Source organism: Dicentrarchus labrax, unplaced genomic scaffold (genome assembly GCF_905237075.1).
Source record: "Dicentrarchus labrax unplaced genomic scaffold, dlabrax2021, whole genome shotgun sequence".
NCBI lineage: Eukaryota > Metazoa > Chordata > Actinopteri > Moronidae > Dicentrarchus > Dicentrarchus labrax.
In genome coordinates this window covers 22,178,746-22,206,366 of record NW_026136706.1, presented here as the reverse complement: position 1 = coordinate 22,206,366, position 27,621 = coordinate 22,178,746, and the positions used below count along the sequence as shown (strand labels likewise).

Genomic DNA, 27,621 nt, shown 5'->3' with positions numbered 1-27,621 from the left:
TAAAGGACCAGTGTGTACAATTTAGTGGCATCTGGCCATGTAGTTGTAGATTGCAACCCCCTTGCTTCACTCTCCCCTTCCAAGTTTGAAGGAGAAACTAAAGTGGCCAGGAAACTCACACAAAAATGTGAAAGGCCCTATCTAGAGCCAGGGTTTGGTTTGTCTATTCTGGGCTACTGTGAAACATGGCAGTTCATCATGGCCGACTCCATGCAAGCTGACACACTGCGTCTGTAGATAAAAACTGTTCATTCTAAGGTAAAGAAAACAAAATGATTTCTTGATTTCAGGTTATTAATCATTAATGAAAACATACCTTTAAATATTATGTTCCATTTCTGTCTCCTAAATGGTACACACTGGACCTTTAAGATTCAAAGTGACAAATAAGTCACATGCTTGCATGTATGTCATGATTAATTCAGTAAGCCGCCCATCGCACTCAATTGTTGCATTTTGTTTTGGTCTGGTCTGGTGTTTCCGTTTTTCATGCACAAATTGAAAATGTTCATAAAACTGGTGGATGGAAACACACTTAAGTGAGCCTGCCAGTCTACCAGCAAACATATGACATTATTTTATGTTAACATAACTTTTTTAATTCAATTTATTTAATATCAAATTAATAGACAATGGCAATTATAAATACTCAAAGTGTTTGAATGTGTGCCGATAGGCATTTAAAAGAAAGAAAAAAAACTACAGGAAGGGTTTTACCTCGGCAAAATTATGTTCTTAATGAGTGGGAGAGGTCTTGTTCTCCTAATGTCTCTTTGTCCACAAATGGATCTGTGATTGTCAGTGATAACAAGGTGGCATTAGCTTTGCAAGGTCTTCTAGGTCTTTTACTGTAACACAGAATTTAGAAGTAAGGGCTAGGCTGATGAAACTCTATGACAGTACCTCCTCGTGCACAAAAGGTAAAAAATGCAGCTTTAAAAACAGTGTTGGCCCACATTATTTTTCATTTTACAGCTTTTTTTAAATGTTGTTTTATTATTACTGTTTATCCAGCAGTCATAGATTTCCATTCCCTCCGATATTGCATTAAAATCAATTAGCAGGCTGAAATGTGTTTGGGTTGTGTAGGATCATCAATAATATAATCAATTATAACATCTGTCAGGTTTTATGAGTGTGCCACATCATTTTTTTATATGGAAATGGCAAACAACGGCTGCCATGCAAAAATCTAAAACACAACAGCATGGTTTACAAACTGATTATTAACTGTCATAGTACATTTGAGGTTTTAGTAAATGGAATAAAACATGCAGAACCACTGTTGGTACTTTTGGGGGACGCAACAAAAATAATATATTTTACATATTTTAGACAAATGAGGCGAGAAAAATCACACACATGTGCTCCGGACAGGATTAAAATCACTGATCAGCACATGCAATATTAAAGCAGAACCTCCCCTGAAATAAATCCTGTCTGAATGAGGCTTTAGCCTGTCTGAGTCTGAGGTGATGGAGGTGAACTGCTGCCAGGAAACATTTTCAGATCGTCGCAAACACACAGCAACAACCTGAACCAGAGAGACAACAGATAGAGAAGACGGAAAGACCTATATATAGATCTGGTAGTCGTTGAACTTTGTGTTTGTGTGTGTGTGTGTGTGTGTGTGTGTGTGTGTGTGTGTGCGCTGGTGAACACACAGCTTCAGTGTTTTTTTTCCCCTGCTGGGACTCTCAGACCAGCATGAGTAAGCAACCGGTCGGATTTACAGCATATTGATTAAATTAGCATTCGTTCCACAACCTGAATATTAACTCATCCAACACACGCACACACACACACACACACACACACACACACACACACACACACACACACACACACACACACACACACACACACACACACACACACACACAAGCTTACAGTAGCATACACCAAGAAGTGATTAATTTCTCCTCAGAGAAAGAAAATTGACTCTACAGAAAAAAAATGTCTGTCATGAGGCCTGAGGAGCATCTGGTTTGTAGGTCGGTGACAAATGGAGGCAGGCAATGATCACCCGTCCACTCCCTGAGGAAGAAAACGGGTGTGTTTTTTTTTTAACCTTTTTATTTCTCCAGGGAATATTGATCAAGCTGTTTTACAGAAACACCCTGCACCACATCAGTGAAGGGGGTTGTCTAGTCTTCTTCTAATAGTACAATACACATGTAAATACACTTGCTGTTCACACACAAAGTTTGACCAGAGCCCATGTCCTGCCTTTCCTTTGTCTGTACAGAAGCTAATACAGCAATTGTCATCCAATTCAATTGTTGTAGAAACACGACCAGTCAGGCAGAGAAAGGACCTACCTGGCCAACCTCTTGTTGATACCGATTTGTAGTTAGGTCGTGACCACATTTAGTTTTTGCTGACATTGTGTGTTTTCCAATGTGACAATATTAACGCCACAGAGAGGTTGCCTTATACCTTTAATAGGCATATGATATAAATACTGATATGCAGACTTGATAAACAGTTCTCATTTACACTGCGCAAATCCAGTGAAGACATCTTGGTTAAACTATTGAAACAACCTCATTAACATTCATGAAATACCTTTATATACCCGCCTAGCAGGGAACTAATGATGTGCTCTAATGAGGCTTTCAGGATCATTTGCACAACTTCATTGTTTCCTCTCTCTTTTCCCCCTTTTCATTCAAAACTTCTGGTGTCTATCATTTATGATTTCTATGCTGTCATCCACAATTTAAAAAGTTTTAACTCTAATTCTCCATTTCTAATGAGTAACCAATCTGCCCCCCTCCCAGTATTCTAGACACCAATCATTTATTGGATCTGATCTTTAAAGAAGCCATTTCTTTTCTTTTGCCACTTGGGGGCAGTAGAACAAGCTGTAAACACAAGACTGATGTATTGTCACCTTATAATGTGGTTATGGTGAATGCGTTGCCCATTAATTTACAGCACACACCGAGCAACATTAGCATTTTAGAGTATTTTTCCATCCACCATATTCACTGTATTTTCTGCCAGTCTGGCACTGGTCCACCTGATGAATGTAAGCCTAGTTTCACTCTCCTTTTAGCTCTGGTTTGGTCTCCACCACCTCCTGAGTAGAACACTCTCTCTCCACTTTGTTCACCAGCTAGCCTGTGCGTGTCTGCTGCTGCAGAGAGCACTGAGACTGAACCATACAGTGCCTTAAGATCAAAACTGGAAATGATCTGTACAGCCGAAGGAAACTGAGTCGAGGGACTATCATCTGTTGGTTGGTCACCACATAGGAGCCATTCTCATTACATTTAAGTCTTCGATTTACTGTTTAAGAATTTGTTTTAGTGCAGCTTTGAATATCTTTCTTTATATCTTTCAAAGCCAAAACATTTTCCATCCCTCTACCTCCCTCAACACCTTCAGTCGACGAGGTTCCACCACCAGTGTTTAGACTCCAAAGAGGATCCTGTCCTGACTCAGTCTTCATGGGAGGACCTATATCTATCGTTGATAGTTATTAAGGAAAGGAAAGCCAGCGTCATTAAGAAAACCTGTGGCAAGCAAAGACAAGCTGGTGAAGTTATTATGTCTCTTGTCGATGGTGTAAAATTTGGTTCACATTTTTGTAAAATAAAGTGATAATTTGCTCCTGCTCCCTTATTGTTCCTTCCTTCTACAAGGATAAGAGAATGCAACCCTTCGCCATAAATTATATCCCACAGTCTCCCTGCACTTGTGTTGAATGTGGACTGATGATTTAACTTCACCAGCTGCGCTGGTGGGACTTACACCACGAGAACTCACTTTGTCCACATGCACAGCGTGTAGAAAATAGTTTCTCGATGACTTTTCCGGCCTGACTGAATTTTCCCAAGGCAACATGAACGTCTATCTTGAAATCAGTTATCCGTGCCCATCTGCTGCTCTTGGCAGGTTTAAAGCAAACAATCAAACTGAACATGATTGTTTTCGAAGCCTGTGTGTGCCACAGAGAACCGGATGATTTCAGAGAACAGCAGAGCTTCAACCTGAGAGGGCGGAATTAATCAGATGTCTCACCTAGACCGAGATTAGAATGGTCCTACATATTTGTTTGAGCTGGTATGTCTAAATCACACACCTTGTTGTACTCTTATTGTAATTCAGCTTCTCTAATTTAGACATATTGTAAGACTGCTCTCTGACAGCAGCATGGACAGTAAGAATAACTCAGAATAACTGATGACCAAAGGGAAAGTAAATATCTGGACACATATTTACTTTATGTGGAGCAGGTGGTGCAACTGAATACAGAGTCATTGGTAAGACTCAGACACAGATATGCTCTTGGTGGGACAAATTACAGTGAAGATGCATCGATGTGAGTCAAAAAATGTTTCAACTTGAGCAAAAAAAGGCTTGTTTTTCCAGAGATTCCATAGGTCCTGTCGCCAACAATTTTCAAACCCAGATAAATCTGTAATTGTATTCAGGTAATGGTGCATTTCATTTGGTCCCCTGTCAATGGGGTCATAGCCCCATTACTCCCTATGGTTGCTGTAACTTCCAGGGAGATAACAAGAAATACGTCAGAGAGTGAGGGAAGTTGGCTAAAAGTAACATAACTAAAACTAATACATTACCTTGTTCCTACATCTTTTGCCATTGTTTTGACATGAGAGACCATCAACATATATAAAGATGGATGACATGACAGCTCGCCAAAACATCCATTCCAGATTAGGGAAAGGCAGCATTGAGAGGAATATATATTTGAAGTTGAAGTGAATGCAGTTTTTTACTGCCAGTCTTTGTGGGTGATTATGCTTTACTTATTCAGTAGTTTAAGCAAACTGAAGCAAACTGACCAGATGTTTGAGATGTGTGACCTGTGAGTCAATCACTGAAGTGTGTTTTTACTGTACTGAAGTGTAATGTAAACATCATTCATATATTAAATATTAACATAGACCTATTATCTATATTTATACATTCAACATATACGTGCGTTTTTACTTTACTTGTATGTCGTGTCTAAATGTGCATGTTGTGGTGAAACTGAATCTCTTCCTCTGCCTCCCTCCTCCATTCACAGCTTCCCTTGCAGCTGTAAGATGTGATATAATACAGTTATCACCATGGAGATCACTTGGAGATGGACCCTCTCTGGACAATGTCAAGAGTCTCTGTATCTCTCTGTCTGTAGATTTGATTCCAGGCTTGAGAGCTGCTGAGAGCCAAAGCAGATGGACGGCTCCTAAGCGCCTGCACCACCATTTAAAAAGACAAATTCAAGGGCAGGATTTTCAACAGTAAAGAACAGTGGGAATGCTAAATGACAAAGCTTACAGAAACACCAGCTCAGCAACTTTGTGTTAGCAAAAAGACCTTTAATCGGACCATTATTTAAACAAGAAAGAGCACTACTTGATGTAAAGCTGCAATATACACACCTTTTCCAGTGAATTCAACTAAACAGCTCGTGGCAGGAGGTTATGCTGATCAAGTGTGGAGACGTCATTCCAACAAGAACAAAGGCAGAAACCAGCAATAAAACACAAAAGCTAATCCTGTTTAGGTAAAGTAAGCTGGAGAATATAAGCAACATTGGGGACTTCAATATGAGGAGATGTGTGGGCTTCTCAAATAACATTTAACCAATCTGGAGTTGGTGGAAAATCAGACAAATTGTGCTTTAAGGTTTATTAGATTTCTTGCTGAACATGAATCCTGTTTTTCATGCACCATTCAATATTTTTCAGTGAGTTTGAAGGACTCAGCAGTTCACTAGCTGATGACAAGTTTTCAAAATAAAATTCAACAGTATTTTTGTTTTGACTGACATTGCCTGTAAAAGCAAAGTGCCTTAACACTGGTGACATCTGAGGGGTGTCCAGAGTCCACCCTGTGGATCGGTTTCCTTTCAGGTTGGATACATTTTGTAACTGTATATTCTGCACTGTTTATACTGCTTTACTTAGATAAGCTAGTTAGCTTGCTAGCTTTACTGCTAGTAATATAGTGTTAGGCAGTGTTTCTGCCTGTAAATGCAGCAACATATGAAAGACGTTTGCTCTGCCACTTTCTGGTGAGTCCACTTCTAAAGCTTAGGTTCAGGGTGGATTGTCCCCGCACCCATATTCCGTCCTGCCTCTGTTTCGCTCTGACCCTGACTGTTTTTCAACCCTAACCATCTCAATCCTCATGCCTAAACCGAACCAAACAAACTAACTAGCCAATCAGAGGCAGAGTAGGGCGGGTCTACGCAGAATGACGGGAAAAGTAATCAAGTGTTACAGGTGTTTAGGGGTGCATAGACCCATCAGGAAGTGGGAGAATGCATGTGGACAAAAATCACCAGCGCTCAGTACTGGCGAGTACTGGCCCATTTCAGGCACTAGTTTTAAAGAGACATTGTGTAGGAATTTCTCCCATCTAGCAGTGAAATTGTATTTTGCATTCAAACGAATAGTGCTCTCTAGTGCCTCGCGTTTTCAAATGCGTATTGCAACTACGGTAGCCGTTATGTACCAAGAAGCCTACCTGTCGAGGAGAAAGCAGAAAACTTCAGCGTCCCTTTGAAAGTCTTTCTCCTTCATTAGCTCTTTCCACCTGGGAAAAGCTACCCCCATGTTTACCCTCGTTTTTTGAATTCGCCGGTCACGTTGCCTTTTTAATTCCCTTTTTCGCTTTTTTGGCGACGAGGATTCCTTCTCCTGTGGCTCGGCATAAGTATGATCCTCCATTATTAACTAAAGTGCAGTGCAGACTTTCAACTGTGCCGGGGCAGTGACAAGCACCTCTCACTGATCTCCTTCTCCGTTATAGTTAGTTTCAGTCATGTGACGCTGGCTCTGAACGAAAACGCGTTGTGGATTAGCTAGACAGGTAGGCTAGTGCTTTATGTCCCTCTCAGCGATTATAGTTTTTCAAAATGGCGGAACGACATGGAAGCCTCCATGGACTTGCCCGTCCAATGTATATACAGATAAGAAATTCTTCGCTTATGAGGATAAGTCAGATCATTGGCAGAGGTAATTTTACACCACATTTATGAATGAAGACATTGATTTTAGCTAATAAAATACTTAAAACACTACACAATGTCCCTTTAAGACTAATTAGTAGTAAAGCACAGCAGTGCTAGTCTGGTCTAGGTGTAACAGCCAAAAGTCCAAATCAGTTCACCTGATGTTCCAGAAAAAACATGCACTACAGACACACAACAAAAGAAGCAGGTTTAACGTCACACACATTCTGATAATGCTGGTGATACATGCTGAAGAGCTGTATTTTGTGACGTTCATTTGTTCAGAGAACTCTAAAGTCTAGGTGCTATGGCCCCACAAATGTTGAATAACTTTAACAACTTTTAATAGAATGAATGGGGCGCCATCTTGGAACCGACAAGTCCTCCAATTTAAACGACAAACACGCTGTTTATAATTACATAAAATATAAAATTATAACTTTTTTTGACCCAATGTACCTATTGACAGGATTGTTTGTCAGTCTCTTGATCTCACAGTGCTGGTTAAGGTTTGGCCAGGTTCAGGCACAAACACGGCTCGTTTAGGGAAAGAGTACTAAAATAACTGCTTGGTCAAGCTTATACATCTTGGTTTGGGTTACAAAGTATTTCATTAACATTAGGGGGCCATGTGGAGTCACAGAAAATATGTCCAGTAATCCCTTAATTGACTGACATAGATGTGAAAGTATTCTGGCTCTACAGCTGTTTTTCCTCTCACTGGTTCCTCGGCTCAGAGAGTGGACTGTGCTGCTGAACGAGAGTCTGTCACTGGGAAGCGGCTCTCACTCCTTCTTTGGAGGCAGATTGACTAGTTAGTATTTAGCTTGAACAAAATCACCATTGCAGACCATATTTTCTCGAATGCCACATGTACAACAAAACCCCTTCCCCCCTACTGCTGAAAAAAATAGTCGAAACATGAAAACAATAGAGGACTCACTGCTTCTGATTGGGTGTCTGTTAAAACTGCATACTGGAACATCTTACAGTAAGCATAGTCATCAGTTTAACCTGCTCTGAATCAGTGTGTAAAATGTATTAACCAGCTGGTAACCATAGCAACGATACAGATGCGTTTTGTTGATCCCCCTTATCTTTACTTATAGCACCAGTGGGACATCTGCCTTGATTTGATTGGTTCAGCTCCTTTTTATAGTCTACTGTAATAAAGTATTATTCAATTAAATTAAAGTCTATTAATGGTACTCTACGAGATAATAGAGCTGAGGGTTAAAACATCTGTGAGCATGGTCTTGTAGCTTGGGGAGAAAAGAGATGGAGACAGAGATTGAAAGAGAGAGGAGAATGAGAAGGAAATAAGGTCCAGTGCGTCCTAGAATAGAAAAAGAAAATCCATTTATTCTGAGAGGCCTGTGGGGCTGGAGGTAGCAGGAGTCCACTGTTACTCCACACACACACACACACACACACACACACACACACACACACACACACACACAACTCTCTCATCCTACTGGAGAAAATGAATTCTTTTCCTCCTTTTCCTCTTTTTCCCCTTTTACCTTTTTGCCTCTGTCAGTGCAACCACCATAACTCCAACCGGGGCACAAATCCCATCATGTACACACACACACACACACACACACACACACACACACACACACACACACACACACATATAGAGTCACTCACCTGGTCACCTGCCTGAGGGGTTGTGATGCTGTTTCACTCTTTGCAGGGGTCTCTGTTTCCTGTCTGCCCGGCCACAGAGAATAGGAGGCCATCAATAATCCTGCTGGGGGGGGCACAGCAGGGGCAGAGGAGAGCAGAGCAGAGCAGAGGGAAGAAACCAGCAGAAAAAGGGGTAGAAACAAAGAGAAGAGAGGAGAAAGGGGAGCAAAAAGAGGAAATTTAAAACGAGGCTAGAGAGAGAGACGCACACCAGAAGAAGAGAGGAGAGGGGAGGAAGCAATGTGTGGAAACGAGAAAGGAAAGGAGAGAAGGAATGAAGGAAGTGGAGGAGAGCGAGGTAACGGGAGAAAGGGGGAAGGAAAGAGGAGTGGAGAAGAAAAATATCAGATCATAAAGGGAAGTGTTATGACCCTGTACGCAGATTTCTCTTAAGGCCGGTCATAAGAGAGAGAAAAAAGGGTGAGGACAGGAGAGAATATAAGATGAAGGCCACGGGAGAGGTGAGGAGAGGAGAGAGGAAAAAATAGGAAGCAAGGAATGTAGAAGGGATGGAAAATAAATAAGCGAAGGAAATGGGAGAGAAAACAGTGAGAGGAGAAAAGAGAAGGAGAAAAAGAGGAGGGAATGACTGGCAGGTAAGACTGAACATGGTACAGACGGTGCTTCATTAAACCTGTTTGCACTTCTGATGACCATCTCTGACAATATACATGCCCACACAGCAATTAACCTTAACCCTTAACCCAAAACTGAACCCTTTAAAGAAGTTAGGACCAGACAAACTGTGTCCTTAATGTCCAATCTGTCCAAGGTATAAAACTCAAACTGCTCCTCACAAAGACAGAAGTACAACAGCACACATAGGGGAATAAATAAGGAGACAAAGTTAAATATCAGCTCTTTTTCATCCCCTTCATCATTACGCTCTGTGCTGAGTTGATTCTCCCTCCTTCCCATTTCACCTTAAATCCTTCTCTCCCTACTCCCCTCTGTTCCATCTGCTTGTCTCACCCAAACTAAATCATTTTCCTCTTCTTCCTCCTTCATTTTTCCTATCCACCTATCCCTCTGTCCCTGTCAACCTATTTCCTTCCCTTCTAATCCGCCAACCTTCAAACCACCTCTAAACCTTCCTCCAAAGTCCAGAAATACCTTCTGTTCTCCTCCACCTACTGAAATATCACATGCCAGCACTGATTTTACCCTCACCTGAAATTCACACTAGGAAAGTCATGTCAGTGGAGAGTTTCCACCCACGTCAATATACATTTTCAGTTCAAGCATAAGAGACCATGAAGGGAAATATCACCACATTTTTTTGAGATTGGCTGAGATAGAAAAAAAGATGTCAAAAGTATTTCTGAAATTATACTTTTACTTGGACATTCTTTCTTCTGCTTCCTCTCCTGTAGATAACACATTCATGTTAAAGTCCAGGTGAAATGAAAAATGCCATTTGAACCCTTTAAGATCCTCTGTTATATTGTACATGATCAAAGAATGTCAAATAACTCAGTTTCTTAGTATTTTCACATCAGAATCTGGTAATTGTGTCTTCCTGTAAAACAACATGTGACATGTGCTGACATAAGCAGGAACTAACTGATTTAGTATTACAGATTACTGTACAAAGACAAAGTGTTATCGCTTGTAACAAAAGCACAACTTTACCTGTAATTTGGCTGAAATTTGATTATATTTAATATTGTTGCTCTGCCTCATCTCTGCTTACTGCTAATGTAGCTGCCGTTAGCGTGCAACAGAATGGGGCTCAGCAGCCTCCCAGTGAACACAACCTCCGAGGCAGATGGAGGCCAGTTTGACGACAGTGCTAAAAGAAGCAAACTGTCGCCAAAGTAATGTTAGATGGTGTTAGTTTGTGCAGCCAATGTTAGACAACTTAGACCTGGGGTGGCGGGAACCAAAACCGGCCATTAAACACCTCAATACTTCCGCAACAAGTCGATCTGTAGCTGCCCAGCCTATATGTCAATGAGCGGAACCAATAGCACTCTGATTTCTGTTTTACCTGGACTTTAAGATGCCACCTACCATCTCTAGACAACTTGCCCAATAATAATGACTAACAATGACTAAAAAGGAATGTCCACCTCTCATTTAACATAAATAGTACCACAGTGATACCAAATGAATACATTTACTTAAGCACTGCACTTAAGTATGGTTTGAGGTACTTTACAACAGTATTTCCATTTCATGCTACTCTGTACTTCTGCTCAGACACATTTCAGAGCCAATTAATGTACATTTTTCAAATTTTTTGACAGTTAGATACACTGCAGATTAATATATATTTTATATACAAAGTATAACATAATTTCATTAAGTATGATACATTTTGTGTAGATTAAACTATCCAATCTTTATCCAAAGTAGTATCGACCAGCTACAACATTAAAAAGCTACTTCCATATTAAGATTAAAGGTCATAAAATCCAATATATATATTTGTATAATACAGTATATGACATTATAACACTGAACTGGATTATTCTCCAGTGCTTTTATTTTTTATACTACATTTTGCTGATAGTACTGCTTTTACTTTTGCAAACTTGAATGTAACCATTTACTTTTAGTGGAGTATTTTTATGTCTTAACATTTGTCAGTCATTTCAACATCTGGTTTGTGTTGAGCCCTACATTTTAAGACAGTTGCTGGTTGTAAGATCTCTGTTGGTTTGTTACATTTGAAAGCACTGCACTTCCAGATGACTGTTTCTCTCTTGCTGGAAACAATGAATGTTGATGTGTACATTTAACTTGTCCCTTCAATCATGTTTATTGGCCAACATGTTTCATAGCACCTTCAGGCCAACCTTTTATTGCTGACACTGAAAGTCCAGTTTGCCATCTACCACATACAAACGCAGTGCCACTGCAGCCTGAGACGGATCATTTCATTTCTTTTTAGTCCCTTCTGGCTTTTGCGTCTGATGGGATCCTTTTTAAGGACACTTTGGAAATAATTACCCATCTGAAAGGAGAACTGAATTCTTCCCCTCTGAAGATCCGTGTCTATCCACGTGTATGACTCTGTCTTTATATTGGATCACATTGAGTCTCTTGTACTCTTTAAACCATGTGAAGGACCACTAATTGCCTTACTATGGTCTTCATACTCTGGAATTGTGAATGTAAATGAGTAATAATTGTGAAAAGTATTTATTTTCATTATTTTTTTACTTTACTTATATATATACATGATTATATATTTTTTACAGTGTTGTGCCCTTTATGTTGTTGTATATCATTGTTGTTCTCTTTGTAGCCGAGATACAGTTTTTGCCAGTAAATTTGAAAAAAGATTAAATAAATTCACCTGACCTGCATGCCTTTATTCTGTGATGGGGCAACATTAACTACTGATCCACCAAGCTTTTCTGATTAACTGACGATGACTTGTTAATTAAAATGAATTGTCTAATTAGCTAGAATTGCATTTGCAGTCTCAGTAGTGCAATAAAAGTCCTCACATGACAAGTTATCAGCGCCTCCATGCAGTGGGGGCCATAGGTAAGAAAAGGCCCATATCCAGCTTTTGGCCTCCAGGGCTGGCAATATTTACTGTTTCAGAAACCCCAGGTGAGCTGTTTCTTGGGGACCAGAGGTTGTAACAAAGGCCCGTCTCAATATATCGGTCTGTGACGGTGCAGGAGATTCTGTGATGGAAATAGATCGCTATCAGTGACTAGCAGAGGTAAATTTGGCTTTAGACCCAAAGGACGGTCAGGTTTAGGAATGAGATGGACAATAAATCTTGATCTCGGGAGGAATGATAATGACCTCTTAAAAATGGCTGAAGTTGTCCCATTTATCATGCGGCTAAACTCCAGTACTGATGCAATAATTTTCAATAAGGTAGAAAGAGATATATATTGTCATCATTTTACACACACACACACACACACACACACACACACACACACAGCTTCTGAATACCTCCAGAGACAGAAAAAAAAGAGGCGATTAGGGAAATGAACTATATATGGGCAATTTGTCATATTACATTAGTGATGTGAGGTAATATGAGATAGTGTTAGTAAAATGATTAACCATAAAACACAGAGGAGTCCTAGTCTGGATTAGAGAGCGGTAGACGGACCACGTTGGCACCACTATATCCTGGACCTACTGACACATTGGAGACGGGAAGGAATTAGGTCAGGGCTCGAATGTAGAAGGTAATAGATGGCTACAGAGGAGATTTATGTGCGACACCCTCTCTCTAGAGAGAAATAGAGAGGGAGAGACAGAGAGAGAAAGAGAGATGGGAGGTTGGTATTGGAACTAAATCAGACTGTCAGTTGGTGCGGAATTCTTCCTGAGGCGACAGAGGGAGGGAGGGAGGGAGTAAGAGGGAGGAAGAGGGATGGAGGGAAAGGAGAGCAGAGGAATGGAGAGAGAACTGGGACATGGAGAGGGAGAAGAATAATGATGGAGGAAGCAAAGAGGCTGAAAGAAAGATCGGGGTGGTGGAGTTCATGGGGCAGAAAACGGCACAGCAGAGATTGGGAAGCTTTTAGATGATGTAACTTACTCTGTGGTGACAACGGAGGAGGAGTTATTTCAGGCGTCCTGGGTTCCTGAAGTCCAATTCATTTTGTACATAGACAAAGATAGTTGAACATGTAACTCTCCTGGTTGAATCATCCGCAAAAAAGATGAACAAATGTGTTAAAATATGTGTGGCTCTCCCGATAAAAAGTCAAAGGTACAAGGCAGCGGTGGGAATTAGAGCTTTGAAGGGAGAGGGATCCCATGGCTCTGTTCCTTTTCAAAAGCCGCTCAAAAGAATGGCTTGTTCATGTTTCTTGGGCTCTAAGTTTATCTTCGAAATACTCACTAGGATAATGATAGGGTAAGGTCTGTTGAAAATAATCAAATTGTTCACGGATGTAGCATCACTAGTACGAGGATTTGTACATAAAAACTGAAATAAAGGATGTAAAAGAAGCCTTTTGGTGTGAAACATCCAACCAAAGAGCTTCAAGTTTAATTGCATGCACCGTAACGGCAAGTCGTTCAGATTTAGATAAATATATGCAACTATAGCGATATTTTTTCTTCACAATTACAACATGAGGAGGCTTTCTGGATTTGCTACACCAGTGTTTTCGGCAAACATTTTTGGTAGACAGCTGTCAAAGATGAGGACAACACCTGTTTGAATAACAAACACAAAATACAGACATTATGAGGATTTCTGTACCATTTTTACACAATAAAGTTCTGCAATGTACCTAGTATTGTCTCCAGATTTTAAAAATGATTAAACATTAATGCTTTGCGAGTGGAACCTGATAAAAAGGTCCCTCGATCAATTTCAGGTCAAGGTCTTCCATGTAAACCCACTCAAGTATTGATCAGTTTTGCAGTAGCCTATACATGTAATCCGATACACTGCATCCCATCCATCATATACAACAAGACATTATCCCATTCTAATACAGTATACGTATTAAAATAAGCAGGCTGTACCACAGATGACTGACCTTCTGCTTCACTCAAGACATCAACATCAACCCTTCCAACCCTCATTGGACAGATGTACCATTCAAATAGCTATTTTATACTTGCATTACAGTGCATTTAAAATCCAAACATAAAGATGTTTATTTTAACGCCAAAGTCACCAATCAGTCACGTATAGAGTTGAAGATGACGGATGGGGATGAGGTTTGATTTGCTGAAGTATCCGGTCATGTCTGTCGCAACTGTTTATCCATCCAATCCTTCCTTTATCAAAAGTTATATAAAAACCTTGTTTGACATGGAAATATTTTAAAATGTATTTGTATTACAGACTTACAGTCTTTTTCACACAGAGAAATATACTCATTTTACTGTTACTCAAGCACATTCTACACACACACACACACACACACACACACACACTAATCAGTGTTACACTTGCGGCCAGTGACCCTTATTGAAGGTTGTGTTAATGATGACTTAAACAAACAGTGTGTCTTTAGCTCCAGTCAATAGTTCTAAACAGCCACGAGTCACATCCCCCATTACAATTAGGTTAGAAATATAAGAACTGCTGCAAATGCACACATTGTCATTATGTGTGTCTGCGTGTGCGTCTGTGTGTGCGTGTACTTGTGCTAATGAAGGTATTGAAATTGTCATTAATGTGTGTGATGACTCAACACTAGGAGAGCAATTGGGTTTATGAAAGGCTCATTGCATCCCATATTTCAGCCTTAAGCAATATAAATGTTTATGTGTTTTCTCATTGACAAGTCCATTTAAAGCAGCTTCCAAAGACCTGACAGGCTATAACTAATTCTCTGAAGCAGCCGGTTGACCAGAGTTACACAGACACACTGTGTTGATACGCAAACATTAGACCTATGTGAGTCAGTGAACATCTCATTTTCCGTTTACAGCATCCACTCTTCTGGTTTCAGATTTTGGGACCTGGCTTGTGGGGATTAACTCTCCGTCAGCCACAAGGGGAAAGAGGTTGGAAAACCATCACTGTAGGGACCTGGCTTTGTTGATGGGAGTATTGTCATGGTGAAACCCTGTTGACTGACATAAACCATAAAAAAACAACCAAAAATACATACATACTGTGCTTCAAACAACCTGTGTTCACGAACACACCACTGTGTGACTGCCTACATAGCAAAGTCAGAACTAGTTATACAGGCGCAAAACCTCTAATGGTGTGTTCAGGTTAAAGATAATTTTAGAGGCAGCATGATTGCATACAAACTCAATGGAAAACGAAACATTTTCAACAAAACAATTAAGATTATACAGAAGCTTTATGATATGAAAAGATATATAAAAAAAAAGATGTGTAACTAGCTAACAGTTACAGCTAACGTCAGTCACTGCATTGGATGAACAGAAAATTATTAGTTAGCAGAAACAAATATGCAACGTTCGGTTACACTTTCATAAAGTGTGCTGAGGTTCAGTTTAGGTGCCAAAAGGTACTTGGTTAGCTTTAGGAAAAGATTGTAAGTTACATCTCGGAAAAATCAACAGTGACTTTTGGTTTCATAAGGGATCTGAACAGTGGTCTCCTGGATGAAAGATCCTGTTTGTTGACCTCCTCCCTATGCAGACTGTCACTTTTTATATTTTTATATCTTTATACACATGTATACTTTTCATGTCTACGCAAAGCTAACATGGTATCCTCTAGTGGATCAGCGGGTCTATTACATGCTTTGGTGGGAGACTGTGCTGCATATGAAGTGTTTTTAGAGCAATAATAAGTGATGTGACTGATAAATGACTATCTTGTCCTTTAACTGTGAGCACTTGTTGGAGAGATACTAAACAGTAGCTTGTGATTCCAGGAGTGATATCCCATTTATTCTGATAAAGTTCTTTAGCAAGGTCTGTAGATTATTCTGAGTGAATGGAACATTGTCTCTGAAAAGAGAAAACATTGAGTTTTAAACATCATGTTGAATGATTTGAATGCAAATAAAATCCCATTCAGCTCCATTGTATGGGGAAGTGGCACAAGTCTCAGAGACGGTTATCTGAAAACCTTAAACTGCAAATAAAAGTAGAAGTATCTGTACAAGTGGAAACCACTGAGGCTAAGTGGTAAAATATGTTTTTGGTGTGATTTGAGAAGCCCTTAAAGGAAATCTCTACATCTGTGTGTGTGGATGTGATAAAGCTGCGGAGTTGGAATGATCTCAGTGCACCCAGTGTTTACTTGGCCTCCATTATCTTTTATTTGTAGGCTGATAGTGTCTCTTGGCAGGGAATAAACGGGCTGTAAATCAGAACTGTATTTGTGCATGGGTATGAGGGAATTCAGACATGCACAAACACAAGCATAAATATGCAGGTGAGGAACACAAATTCAGGCAAGCTCTTTTCTCCCGTTTTATTTTATTGTGAAAATCAGAAAAAAGCTGAAAACATTTAGACTGATGCGTCCATTAGCTGTGCAGAACATGAATACAAACCCACTATGTGAATATGCACATTTGAAAATCAGCTTCACTCCTCAACACATTTGAATATGCAAATGTTTCCCGGCACAAAAAGCCTTGACAAGCTGTTATTACATGATTCCTGTGGGTGCAGACACAACAGCCTGGAAATATATTATAGGAGGCAGAACAAGAGAGAGGAGAGTAGCCCTCGACAGTTGCCGGGGAGATGTGTGCACATTGCCTGCATGCATGTATGTGTGAGTGTTTGTGTGTTTCCACAGAGGAATGTTGTAATGCCAGCTGTCTTTCTTTACTGCTCACCAGAATATGAGCTATGTGCTGGGTCATACTAGTTAAGAAGGGTTTGGTCGCACAGGGCATCAATACATTTGAGGAAATAAATCCTGATCACAACGCAGCTATGACTCTCAGACGTTCATAAGTCACCAAATGCAAGTCCAAGTCTCCAGGATGGTTCTGTCTAAATAGCAATAAATTAGACTAATACCTTACTCATAGGATAAGTAATAAGGAATCATGAGTGTGGTGACTATAAAATACAATACCTAACCATTTCAAAATGAACAGTTAATACAGCTGATATTAAATCTCATGGCTAGCACCTACAAACAATGATGTTAAATTAAAATACAGTCAGTCTTAGATTCTTTTTTCCCACATTTTAGGTAGATTTTGTACAGGACGATTTAAATCTGTTCAGCCTAACGGTTATAATGTCTGTGAAGCCAAAGATTGCATATATATTACTCATGTGTCATTCCAATCTTTTTGAACTTGAATCATCTAAAGGCAATAGAAAGCACATTCAGTATGTAGAACTAACAATTGCTGTTCCAATTTAAACTGGGCGTTGTCACGTGTGTTTGCTTAGAGATTGTTTAGGATTAAAAGAACAACCACACCCAGGCTCATAATGATAATCCTGCTTGTTCTGTCGTTTCATGGTTGCTGCTTGCTCTGTCCACACCCACTGTGCAGTACAGAGCTTATATTTTACAGTTACAGTGTGGTTATGAATATGAGAGACCACACCCAACAGCATGGAGTTCCTCTTTATAACAACATGTAAACATCTCAGCCAAAAATATATACAAATGTAACTGTCTTTCTTTTTTTTTGTGCCACACCAACAGCCCAGACAGTGTTATCACTGAACATAACCGTACAATGCGTAGACATAACAGAGCAACCGTTGAAGAAATGTAGAATATGCACAGTAAAACCTGGTTAGTCTAACTCAAATTGTTTAAGGAAACTGATTGCCTTAAATCATTAAAACATTTTACAATTTAAGCATGTAAAAATATTTGATTTGAGTACAAGTAATTTAAGTATTTGTTAGATAACTTGGGTAAAGTCAATTGTACCAATTTTAGTGAGTTAACTGAACTTAAAACTAGTACACAGCATTTCTCCAAACTTATTTAAGATGTGTTATTTATCTAAATAAAGTAAAACTGCCTTTAATGAATCTTCTATATACAAATGTTACCACTTAAGTTGAATTTACTCAGTTTTCTTCCTCTAAAGCAAATTATTACATTACCTGTCAAAAAAAATGTTTCAGGTCAACCTCAATGAAATAAGTCAATGGAACAAACTGGAATTATATCACCAATGCTTAAAATACTGCACAAATTTTAGTGCTCTAACGATTCATTTTTGAGTTATGTTCATCCAAAGAACAACTTATACTACTGAGAGAAAGTGTGATACTTTAACTGATAACTGATGATAATGCTAGCAAGGTATTCTAGATATAGTATTTATTTATTTTTCCCATTAAGACATTTTTTGAGAACGACAGTCATTCTATTTGTTATTCACATTTTCAGACTAAATACTTAGAGTCCAGTTTTTCAACTTTATGTGTGTCGACTGCAATCGAGCATCCTTGCCGAGCTGTGGCGAGGAAATCGGACAGCAGTGAAGGTCAAATGATAATTTGGAGGAAGAAGCAACAATGAGAAAAGGGAAATGAATACACCTCCCATTTCCTGGTCATTTTGTAAAGGTCAGGGGGAAATGTTAAAAATCTACAGGGAATGAGAAACTGCAAATGGCAGTGGTAAAAAAAATAAAGACTGAATTTGGTTCTTACCTGTCCCGTTTAACTGTTGGCCTTGGGCTTTGTGGTTTTTTTTAAACTATTTTATGAGGTCAAATCACCAAAGATCAGCTTGAATTTAATCATCAGATTCCAGGATCAGTTCTTATCAAGTGTAATTCATGCATGCTGTTCCCGTGACATTGAACAGGTCAGAAAGTTTGAACCACAATCTCAATCAATTTTACAAAGTTACAAAGTGATGATAGAAGTGATGTCATGCTATGGGATGTTTGGATCAATGAGCAAAAAAAAAAAAGTCTTCAGATACTGCCCTTAAAACATCACAGATTAAAGCTCCAGCCTTCATCTAGTTTGATATTTAATATTTAGGAGTTTATGTGAACTGTAGAGAGACTAATTAAAGAGTTTATTGTACCCTTTAGTTGAAATTTAAATAGCTCCAAACCAAATAATAAAGCCTCAAAGGAAATATATTTATTAAGAAGTAATTGAGAAGCAATTCACAAACAGGAGCATTTTGATGTTGTGCAACAAGATGAAATCCAAAAGGTAAAAAAGCTTCAGGTAGCCAGCTCAGACCCTGTGAAGTCTTCTGAAGACTCTCAACAGCTCAACCTCTCAAGGTCGTTTTTTGATTTATTGCTTGTTACATGCGTCTTGGAGTCTTCCATATTAATGACCAGCATTATGTTAATGGTGTCATAAAAGAATACTCTGCACTGCAGGTGTCTATCCAAAGCAACTTCAACAACCTTCATCATCATGAATATTACTCCATGAACAAAGAGCTCCTGAAATGTGTTCGCTGAAGGGGTGGACAAACATTGTGATTCCTGGGCTAATTATTAACCCAGTCTCCTAAAAATCAGGTTTATGTATTACTGAACGAGAAAAGGATCATAGTTCGTAGCAACCAAGATGACGATCTTTCCCTATAAGTGCTTTGAGCAAGCTTAACATGAGCAACAACACTTATACAGTAGTTTCCATTACCAGATTTTCAAATAAAGACGACTATGTTGTCGGTTTTGTTAATATGTTGATTTAAAAAAGTTTCCTCATGTTGATAAAAAACCCTGATCTCTGTCTATATAAATGTTATCTTTAGGAGATCGGATTGTGATGACTTGATTTGGATCTACACTTGATCAGACCAAGTATGTTTTAGTCTGGTCATGTGCATGTTGAGATAAAATAACCAGTATATGTTGTTAAATGATACCACTTGTTTGTTTCCTGAATCTTTTAAAGGTCCAGTGTGTAACATTTAGGAGGATCTAATGGCAGTTTTCATTAGTGTAAAATCACCTGACTATAGGAATTGTTATCCTCTTATTACAATTATGAGCCGTTTATATCTACAGATGCTGCAGGATGCCTTCCATGGAGTTTGCCATGTTGCACTGCTATGTTTCTAACATAGACCAGAATGGCCACCATAGTTTCTCCTTTGTGCCTGAAAGGAGAGGGTGAAGCGATGGAGTTGCACAACTACACTGCTAGATGCCACTAAATCCTACACACTGGACCTTTACATGTTTCATTTAAACTGTTTGAAGGACTGTCATAAAGCTGAGAAGTAATAATGACAATAAAAAAAACTGCCCAAAATGGCAAATGACCACAAGGAAAAGAGTTGTATCTTATAATGAATCTAGATTTCAAAGCAGGGCTTCTATCAGTCTCTACAGCGCCTCTTGACCACAACTCTTCATCCACCTTTTCACCTTTTTTTTTTTTTACAAGGTTAACTTAAATAAAGTAATGTTAAAGTGTGTATATTTAACATTCTTAGATGGTTACAAACACAAACACACACACACACACACACACACACACAAACAAACTGACTCCCATTATTTACATGCTACAGTGCCTTTTTCATTGGTGCAGTCAATAGGACTAAGAGTGGCCCCTTTACAGACCTCAGATACTGTTGGACCAAACAGCACAATTGATTGATAGCAGCTGCATTGGCTGTATTTTTGGCGTAATTGTATCACAAAGTTTTGATGAGAAAAAGAGTTGAATAGAAAGGGATAAAATCTTTTCAGTGGCTCCGACCTTCACAGTGAACACTGAGGCCACTTATGACTTGACCTCTCAAGAGTGAAACAGCCAAATGTCAAGTAACAATAAAAAGGATGAAAGATACAATATGCTTCACACAATAAAAAAGGACATGAATGGGCTGCTGGTTTCATTTTTACCAGCCTGAAAGGTCAAGAACCACTTAATATATGTTCCAAGATGTAAGAATAGACTTAGTACATGTTATAAATATTTGAAAATACTGCCACTGTATCCACAAACTGATAATACACACATGCACCTGCATGGAGACACACACACACACACACACACCGACAGGCCCATTCAGCTGGATGGTTAAATGTCATTACAGCTGACAGTTTGAGTGGGCAGAAGGGCAGCCAGTCATTTTCTGAAGAGTGCTCACACTGAAGTGTGTGATGGGTGTTAACAGACTTCACATCACCGTCAGTGCAGCGCTACAAACAGATGGACATCTGGGTAACACAACATGCTCTACTGGAGGTTTTCATATTAGAAAAGAATAAAACGAGTTGTTTTGGATTGAGGATTGTGAGACAAGTATGAGTTTTGGGGTCTGCAAATACCTTCACTCCACTACATTGTTGGCTTTCCATCCACACTAAAAATGCTGATGTTTGATATGGTCAGATACAGGGTACTGTGCCAGCAACATTAGGAAGCTTCTCAGTGATCAAATTCTCTGTATCAATTGATGGGGACGGATTGGCATTAAATGATACTGAAGTGTGGGCTGGCTGACTGCAGGATAGGCCCAAGAGACAGAAGAAGCGAAGAACACTGGTGGAAGGGATGCCACCAGACATGAAGTAGACTGACTATCAGAGAATTTCAGACAATACCTGAAAAAAAGCAGAATAACTCACAGCTGACAAGAGGATATGTTAGCATGTCACAGTAATACATTAACATTAATAATGGCTGAATTCCATTTAGTTGTTTCAGTTTCAGGTTCCCAGTATTGTTCATGCTAGCTCACTGTCACATTGTCATGACTTACTGGCACTTAAATAGAACAGAGCTATCATTAATGTTACTAGTAACAGTGGTGCCCCATACTCTGACCTACACACTGTGGCAACTACAAATCAGCTGCAGTTGATTAGGGTGATCAAAGTGAGGGAGGACAGCTGGAGGCCGAGCTGACCACACAAGACTGAAGATCTGACTGACATATCTCTTTGTTTTCGTTGTCAGCCGACCGCCAGATATGTGCAGCATGCTTTAGCATAAGAGATAAAGCTTAAAGGATAAATTAATGATAATGCCTCCTCCATGGAAACAGTAACGGAGAGTTTTCATTTCAACCATTCTGGTATTCTGGTATGGAGCATTAACACTTCTAATATTATTTTCACATCACATCCCCAGCTGGGGATCCTCACATCAGAGGATCTCCAATTTGTTTTTCTGAGTTGGATTAAAACAAACCTCTGCTGGCCTAACTCTGCAGATCATAACAAATAAATCCAAATGGTTTGGTGTGTGCATTAAAATGCATGTGTCAAAATCTCACTACATCAATGACCTGAAAATGAAGAAACACTTATATTTAAAAGTTAATGTGGCAAAGCTGGACAATGTCTTGAAAATGTGTTTTGCTGTCATGATTATTAATATTATTATTACATCATATACATATTGCTATGAATGCTGTGTAATCTTCCAAGCAAAGTCTGGTGAAGCCTACATCCTATAAGCAGACTTTCAGAAAGTTTGTTGAGTTCCTAATAAATTGTTGGACAGCCCACGGACACATCTGAATTTAGGCCAGTTAGGGCCATAACTGTCTCATTCTATATATAAATAATAAACTGGTCACATTGTTTGCTACTGTTTAGCACCTTTCCTAACACTTGCACTGATAATAAAAGACAGTGTTCAGTTCTATTTGAACTTATTTAACCTTTGTTTGACCGGTGTAGGTTGCACAGAATTAAAAACTGTCTCAGTTAAAGGGCAACCTGCATAATGCATCTCAGTGAAATTCCTTTGGGGATGCTTTAATGGCAGCAAACAGCAAACACAACAAAATGAGGAGGAAATCGCCACCTACCCCTCAGCACTGCGTCCACACCTCCCTAATTTGATCCCGATGTCACAAACAAACTTCCCAACTCCTCCGTTGAGCCTGTAGCCAAATCAAAAAGTTCCACATCATTAACAGCTGAAGGTTGCTATACTGTTAATGAGAGGCCCAATTAGCCTTTACTAAAACAAAGAGACGGAGGGAGGGAGAGACTCAGAGGAATAGCTTCCCTCCTGTATAAAATTTGTTGACCCATTGCCAGGTTTTCTCAGTCACCTCTGAGAAATAGAAACATTGAGAAGAGAGATGAGAATAGATAGAATAGAACAAGTGCTAGAATTTGTATTCATGGCAATCAACTCTCCAAGACATTTTCAAATATATCGTTAAAAACAAAGATTTTCATTAGGGTTGCATTTAGAGTCTAAACTTGACTGGCGTTTGCAAATATGATGTTTAAGCCGCTTAACTTGTTACAGCTGCAAGTATATGTGCATTTAGCCTCCAGACTGATACAGTAATTGATGCTGTTACTGGATACTGCACTTTTTTCCCTAGTGGATGTTTGTTGGGTCGCTCAATGACCAAGTCAAGGTGCAACACAAGATATATGTCAATGCTTTTATATGAGAAAGAGACATTAGAAAGCTAATGTGGGTTTTGGTATCGGTTTGGTGAGTCTTTTACTGATTCTGTGTTTGTTGTGTGCCTGTTTTTTCTTTTTGGTTTGTTTGTTTTGTTTATTTGACAATTCATTTAAATTTTCTGATAAAAAATGTACATGGTTGCAACACCAATGTACTTGCACAGTTAAAAGAACCTTTAGGATAACACAAGAAAGTCACAGGACTTTTTTTCCATTGGGGTCTTCTTTGAAGTTAGATGTCATAGAGGTGTGAATACATGCATGCTTGCATGTGGAGATAGTGGGGTGCAGCATTAGCAGCACATAAAAGCACAAGAAAACAACAATATACAAGAAGTATTGACATTACACTGGGTAATTCTGACAGCAGTTTAAATTAAACACTTCATATTCTATTAAAATGATTCCCTGAAATTAGCTAGATTTAACCCTGCCCACACAACTGTCTTTACAGGGTAATGTTATCTAACAGCTAGTGTTTCAGTTTTGTCTTAAATGTGACTGTGTTTGGAGTCTGTTTATTATAATAGGAACCTTATTCCAGTCCTGGGCACCAGAGTACATAAAATAACTTTTACCCATCTGGCTATGGATTCTTAGAAGCATCAGACTTACTACACTGGAGATAGTGTTGTGCCTGTGAGCCTCTCAGACTTGCTGGAAGCAGTTTAATAAATAATCTGGGGCTACACCATTTAGCAGCATGAACTGGTTCCTCCGTATGTGCTCTCGTGGGCCGAGACCTAAGACCACTGTGAGAAAATTTTTTTGGGAGACCTGAAGTGTTATCTTCCATAGCTTAGGAAGACTACACAGTCAGTGATTGACTGATGGTGGTAGGTGAAACGATTTGATTGGCTATATGTAAATAATTTCCACACAGACACAGATACACCCGCTCATATATACGCAAGCCAAAGCTATATATATATCCTCAACTTTATTAAAATCACTGAAGGAAGTTTATAACATAATACAACAATAAACTATAAAAAAGACTATGTAATTCTACACATAATGCAATAAAAGTGCCTGGTTGTACGCTGCACATTGGTAATGTAAGTCTAGTAGAGAGTTTAAAGCTTAAAATAACGAATACCACAACTTTATTGTTCACAATTTGTCTTCAGTTTCACCATAAGACATGTCATAAAAATACAAAATCATTCATAAAAATACAACTCGCAAAACACAAATCTACACAATATCACATAAAGCCTGTATTCCGGATCCGTCTTTAATCCATTACCTTAAAAGCGCTGGGGACATTATTGCAGATATTTCTGTGATTTCAGTTATTTGATATGATATGTTTGACAGGTATGTAGTAACACATGGATATGAGCCGTCTATATTGAGGCTCCACATTCTTCGCAGTTCTTCGCCATTGTTTTTTTTTACTTTATTCAGGATATACTGTCATGTAACCACATTGTATTTTCCAGGTGTTTGTGTTGAGGTGGTCATCAGTCACTGGTAAACACATCACATCATATGAACTGATCCAAGGAAAAAGCCACAGCAGGATGTAAATAATAAAAGCTAGAGGGCACAGAAGGAACCAAATCTCCCCTCTATGCCTCCAGACAGCGCTGAAAACACCCTGCCTTCACCACAAAGCTATTACATATACGATTTATAGGCATCATGGAATAATTTTGTTGAAATTAGAGACTAGAGGCGCAGTGAGAATGGGATAAAAAGGGCTGGATTGCGACTTCAGCCCAAGGCTTTTCTGCTTGCCTCATGTTGTGACAGGTCACGCATCACAAAAACGAATTGCTCTGCTCCACTGTGGATGCCTCCTCACTCACACACACAGGTGCAAACACTAGTATATAGGCCTACTGGTACATGCAGACACCAAACAGGAGTTCACAGACACACTTGTGTAACACCTGGTACTGCCTTTCCACTGTTGCTCATTCGCTGATGTTGCTATTTGCAAGAAGCCAAAATCCTGGTGGCAAGCATGGTAATTTCCAACTTCACAAGCTGAAGGGGACCACCTGAACACACCATTAGTTCACCATCAGAGGAGGATGAGAAGCAGACCCAGCAGCCTTTTCTACTAGAAATTATTGTACATTCCATTTGAACTGGAAAGTCAGAGTTTCTCAGTTCCCAGTATGACATTTAAACTGGAACGACCCTTGAAGTTGGATTTCCAACTAGGAAAGTCAGACGAACCTAACTACCTTAGCTTCAAAATCAAAGTAAGCTGCTCCGCTCGTCAACTAAGTGAAAGTTGTAGTAATATTCTGTTTATTAGCACCTTTGTCTTTTGTGTCTCATTAAATCAGTTGTACACACAGTACTGTCCAACCTATGTCTGTGGACATGTTGCTACGGAGTTTGCATGCAATACCCCGTAATGCCTTGTTGGTTTGCTGGTATTGCTAACAATGGCTAATGGCTAACTGGGCCAGCATTTGGTTTTCCGACTGGAAATTTGTCAACTCGGGTGTGATGTCATTCCCGGCTCCGACTTTAGACTTCCGAGGTAAATGGAATGCAGCATTATGTTTGTATATTACGACATTGTTTTTACAATAATGATGTGATAATCCCTGCCAGGATTATATTCAGAAACAACATTTGTTTGAGTGAATTAAATACTACTGTACTGTACTAGACTTGCAAGGAGGTGTTCGGGGTAGACAGCGGACAGACAAAGTGCAGGACTGTCACACCACTATAGGTTCGCGTCCAGACTCCTGTCTGTGGTTTGTTTTAGGTAACAAAAGCAATTATATAAAGGTTGGGAACATTTTTGGTTAAAGGTGGGGTATGCAATTCTGGAGAAATCCAAGACCATGACAAATACAACATCACTGAAGTTAACTGATGTCAGATTTCACCTGACTGCAGTGCACAGCAGACATACATAGTGTAGGATAGGTTCAGATTTATCTTTTATTCAGAATGTATTTCCACAATCTCTGTCCCTGTCAGTAACAGTATTGTTAAGGTTGACCATCTAAAACACTATGTGTTGAGGTCTGTTCAGAGGTCTATTAGAGCAGCAGAGAAGGGAGAGAAAGAGAATGAAAGAGACAAAGCACCATTATTTTACACCCCTGGGTCAATGTCAGAGAGAGCTGCTGGCAAATTAAAGAAGAAGAAAGAGGAGTGCCCTAAAAATGTTTTAGGGGCACTTTTCTTCTCTCTTTTCCAAATTTATCTCTTCCTCACTACTCCCTTTTCTTCTTTTAATCAACTCCTTCTCTCATACCCCCAAACTCTCCGTTTATCTGCCTCCATCTCGATCTTTCTCTCCTCTCTTTATCTCTGTCTCCTCTCTGAAAGCTTGTCTGAAGCACAGCTGAGTCTCAAGGGACTGCAGACCTCTCTGTCTCCATCAGCCTCTTTCCCTACTGCACTCTCCTCTTTCCTGTCTTTCTTCTCAGAGTTGTCAAATCAGCAGAGGGAGCAGTGGGAGCTCAGTTTTCCAAGTGACATGCTCACTACTGCATATTGTGGTCAAAAAGTCATTGCAGCAATGACAGATGGCAGTGACTCAAGACCCGCAGATAAGGGAATTTACAGGAACCGTTGCAGCGACGTTACATGGTTACATTGGAACATTGGAAACTGACTGGAAAAGGGAAGACACCTTCAAAAAAATACTTGGCAGGTTTATCACAGGCCAACTTCAACCAATCAGATCAGCGAACCATATAACATAGTCAAACTCTTTCCAAAGCCAGTCGGGAGAAAACATCTTTTCCATCAAGAAAAGCCTTCAGTCCTGTTGTCTGCTCTTAGTTCAATGAAGAGATACTCTCCAGCAGTGTTAATTTTGACAGCAAATTCTGATTTAGTCTTAGTCTTAGTCTTTTAAATAACACACCATTTAGTTTTAGTCATATTTTAGTCATCTGAAATCTTTTAGTCTTAGTCTAGTTTTAGTAGACCAAATATTAGCAGATTTTAGTCGACTAAATCTACAGTGATCTACTATAATAGTACACATTTGATTCAATTTGAGGGACATTGAATATTTATACTCATTAATTCAGCGAGACAATCGTCTAATCAATACAGTTCAGAGGTGGTTTCCTTTAGCTTCTATTTTATTCCAAGTTTTGCGTAAACACAGTGGTTTATCTGATAAAATAACCTTAGCGTGTATGCTTACCTTCGCATGTATTTCTGGATGAGTCGTCTGTAAATGTCGCTTCAAGTTGGTGGTGTTTTTCC

General features: G+C 39.3%; 1 long non-coding RNA gene across 4 annotated transcripts; it reads right to left on the bottom strand.

Annotated features, from left to right (window-relative positions):
• Positions 1-503: 503 nt before the first annotated feature.
• On the bottom strand, positions 504-27,621 carry LOC127365266 (uncharacterized). Of its 4 annotated transcripts, XR_007885164.1 has the most exons (5): positions 27,560-27,621; positions 22,800-22,874; positions 13,197-13,296; positions 5,403-8,738; positions 504-5,214 (listed from the first exon to the last, which is right to left on the bottom strand). It is a non-coding gene; the product is annotated as an uncharacterized LOC127365266 (long non-coding RNA). The 4 variants fall into 4 exon arrangements; XR_007885162.1 differs by lacking the exon at positions 504-5,214 and having other exon boundaries at positions 5,319-8,738; positions 13,197-21,585; XR_007885161.1 differs by lacking the exon at positions 504-5,214 and having other exon boundaries at positions 5,319-8,738.